The sequence below is a fragment of the Rattus norvegicus genome, chromosome 6, assembly GCF_021556685.1.
Source record: "Rattus norvegicus strain SHRSP/BbbUtx chromosome 6, alternate assembly SHRSP_T2T, whole genome shotgun sequence".
Lineage (NCBI taxonomy): Eukaryota > Metazoa > Chordata > Mammalia > Rodentia > Muridae > Rattus > Rattus norvegicus.
Window position 1 is genome coordinate 105,158,376 of NC_141539.1, and position 4,150 is coordinate 105,162,525.

The 4,150-nt window shown below is 43.3% G+C and overlaps 1 pseudogene across 1 annotated transcript; it reads right to left on the reverse strand.

The window, feature by feature from the left end:
- Positions 1–3,761: 3,761 nt before the first annotated feature.
- Positions 3,762–4,150, reverse strand: LOC148005341 (large ribosomal subunit protein eL36 pseudogene; annotated as a pseudogene). Its single transcript, XR_015622488.1, has one exon. The product of XR_015622488.1 is annotated as a large ribosomal subunit protein eL36 pseudogene (transcript).

Sequence of the window (4,150 nt, forward strand, 5' to 3'; positions counted from 1 at the left end):
ACACATACACACATACACACATACACACACACATACACACACACACATACACACATACACACACACACATACACACACACATACACACATACACACATACACACACACATACACACACACATACACACATACACACACACACATACACACACACATACACACATACACACATACACACACACACATACACACATACACACATACACACATACACACACACATACACACACACATACACACATACACACACACACACACACATACACACATACACACATACACACATACACACACACATACACACATACACACACATACACACATACACACATACACACATACACACACACACATACACACATACACACATACACACACACATACACACACATACACACATACACACACACATACACACACACATACACACACACATACACACATACACACATACACACATACACACACACATACACACATACACACACATACACACATACACACATACACACACACACATACACACACACACACATACACACACATACACACATACACACATACACACATACACACACACATACACACATACACACGCACATACACACACACATACGCACACACACACATACACACACATACACACATACACACACACATACACACATACACACATACACACACATACACACACATACGCACACACATACACACATACACACACATACACACATACACACACACATACACACATACACACACATACACACATACACACACATACACACATACACACACATACACACATACACACACATACACACATACACACATACACACACATACGCACACACACATACGCACATACACACACACACACACACACACACACACACACACACACACACGTTCAAAGAAGCCAGAAAAAGATACTGTGTCCCCTGGAGTTAGAGATGCAGATAGCCTACCAAGCATGGGTGTTGGGAACTGAACTCTGGCCCTCTGCAAGAGCAACAAGCACTCTTAACCACTGAGCCATCTCTAGAAACAGCCAGCATTAAAATTTTAAGGCAAGTGTTGCCAGATAAAACACAGAATGCCTCGCGAAATTTGAATTTCAGATAAACAATGAAAATTTTCTTATCATAACTATTTCCCCAAAATATTGCCTGAAGTCAGTTTAGCCTTTAAAAAAAAAAAAGTAACAGTATTTATTGTGTGTATGTAATTCAAATTTAACTGAGAACCTGTTCTTTTATTTGCTCATTCTAATAACCACATCACAGGTACAGTTTCAGAAGTAAGTCAAAACCGATGGCCATCTTCAGTGTTCTCAGCACATATGGCCAAAGCAATGTGTTCAGAAAAGTGGGACCAATTTTCTCTCCTCTAACAGCAAATGGAAACACCCAGAGTCCCACAAGAGTGGCAACTTTCAATTCTTTCTTTTAAAAATAAACACATGGGACAAAAAGGTGGCACTGGGGGTGCTGCCAAGTCTGGTGATCTCAGTTCAATTCCTAGAATCCACTCAGTGGAAGGAGAGAACCAATACCCACAACTCTGACCTCCGCACATGCACTGTGGCACATGCACACACACACACACACACACACACACACACACACACACACACACCACTTAAGTAATTGCAAAACATATGAATAAACGAAACTTTACTTTTTCATAATAGTGGGAAATGACCATTCATAAAGCTTGGATTATCACGAATAGCCATTTGCATTTCTACTTATGAATATCATGTTTCTGTTCCTTGTTCATTGGCCTTTTTGGTTTGGGATGTTGTTGTTGTCGTCGTCGTTGTTGTCATCATCGTCATCATCATCATCAAATCATCTGCACTCTAGCATGTTTGCATGTGTATACGTCCATGTGGGTGTGTGCACATGTGAGTGTAGGCCTGCATGTACATGTGTGTGCTTGTGTGTGCAAAAGCCAGAGATCAACGTCGGGTTTCCTCCACCTTCTTTTTTGCAATAGGGTCTCTCACTGAAGCCGAGTTCACCACTGGGTGGACTGGCTGTCCTGGGATCCCCAGCCAGCTGCTTCCCAGCACTGGCTGTTACAGGGGTGTGAGAGGTTTGAACCCATAGCCTCACGGCTGTGTAGCAAGCACAACTAGGCCGTCTTCCTAGCTCTCTGTGAGCACTCTTAAAGAATGGTACTCTTGTGCCTCTATTTCTCCAAGATTTTTTTATATTGCCTTTTAATTTGGTTCACATTACTTTTCAAAGTAAATCCACTTGAATATTTTATGCACTTAATCCCTGTCTTTCATATTGTTTCTAGTCTGCAATTCTTTTTTTTTTTTTAGAGATTAACATGCCATTCATTTATATTTCCCTTCAGAATCTGTATAGGGTTTTCTTTCAGTTATTTTTATTGTTCGTGCATTGGTGTTTTGCCTGCATGCTTGTCTGTGTGAGGGTGTCAGATCCCCTGGAACAGTTATAGACAGTTGTGAGCTGCCATGTGGGTGCCGGGAATTGATCCGGGATTCTTTAGAAGAGTAGTCAGTGTTCTTAACTGCCCAGCCACTTCCCCCGCCCACCCCACCCCCTTTCAAAAATGTGTTTTTCATTTAATTCATTAAACCATAAGAGGTTTCTCTGGAAATGGTACAGAGTAAGATTCTAAAGTCCCCTTTCTCTTCAAATCTCTAATGTCTCAGCTTTGCTCAGATAAACTAAAGCTTTCCCTTTTCAATGACACATGGTACCTCTTTAATCTTACACATTTAAAAACAAAACAAAACAAAAACAAAACAAAACAAAAAACCCAAGCTGAACATGGTGCTGCACAACTTTAATCCCAGCACTGGGGAGGCAGAGCCAATTAAATCTCTGAGTTCAAGGCCAGCCTGGGCTACATAGTGAGATCCAGGACAGCCAGAGCTACATAATGAGACCCCTTCTTGAAAAACAAAACAAAACAAAAAAAAAACAAAAACAAAAACATTATTTTCTCTTATTACATCATTTAGCCTCTCTGCACATGGTTATAGCAGATATGGAATGACTGAGATCAACTTGTATATTTAACGAAATACTTCACTCGTGGCTTCATTCTACCTTAGGCATTCTCTAGATTCTGAGAAATAACTGCACATCGCTTCTTTCTGTTTGGTTTCAAGGCATCAGATCTGCCTATGCTTCCCAGACAGATCTCAAACGTCCTGGACTCAGGCAATCCTCCTGCCTCAGCTTTCTGAGCGTGCATTATCATTTCTATCGGCCTTAGAAAATCAGCAATAAGTGTTTGAACTTGAATGCACACAATGTAAAATGCCCTCTGAGGTCAGAAGAGTACTTTAAATCATCGAGATTAAGCTGAAAATGAGGAGGGTGGGGGGAGAGCATTCAGAGGGAAAAACTGTTACGCAGCTTTGGTTTACCTTGAATAAAGTGTGTAGTCTCTCTAGGACTCAGGTTCCTCACTGCTAAGATGACAGGGTTGGCCTAGCTGAGCCAAGCCCCTTCCTGCACTGACATTTGCTGACAGTGATTCCCCTGTGCGGGATATCAGATTATGGAAGAAGCAGATCTGTGTGCCAGCCAGCAGGCAGCCCTGTCGTTAGAAGACTAAGCACGATCCTACTTAGGACTGATGCCCTGGTGGTCTCCAGGGCAACCCCGGCACCAGCCATCTCCGTGAAACACAAAGGTGCTGGACTTTTAAATCAGAGAAGAACAGCATAAAATTAAAGACTCCGTAAGAGGGGTCCTTGGAGGAAATTTTTTTTTTAAGAACCATCTTTTATTGGGGGAGGGGTCATCAATCCTTCTTGGCCGCTGCCTTGCGCATGGCTGCCAGCACGTTGATCAGCTCCTCCCTCTTTCTCTTGGCGCGGATGTGCGTGCCCACCCTCTTCTTGATAAACTTGAGTGCTCGCTTGTCCTTGGACACCTTGAGCAGCTCCATGGCACGCCGCTCGTAGGGCGCGAAGCCGCACACCTCCCGGATCATATCTCGTACGAACTTGGTGTGCTTGGTGAGGCGCCCGCGGCAGCGGCTGTGTCTCGGCTTGCTGACATTTTTCGTCACTTTGTGGCCTTTGTTGAGGTCCACGGCCATGGGGTAGCGCAGGGCCATGGCTGCAGCTTTCCGATGGCGGCCGGACAGGAAGGAG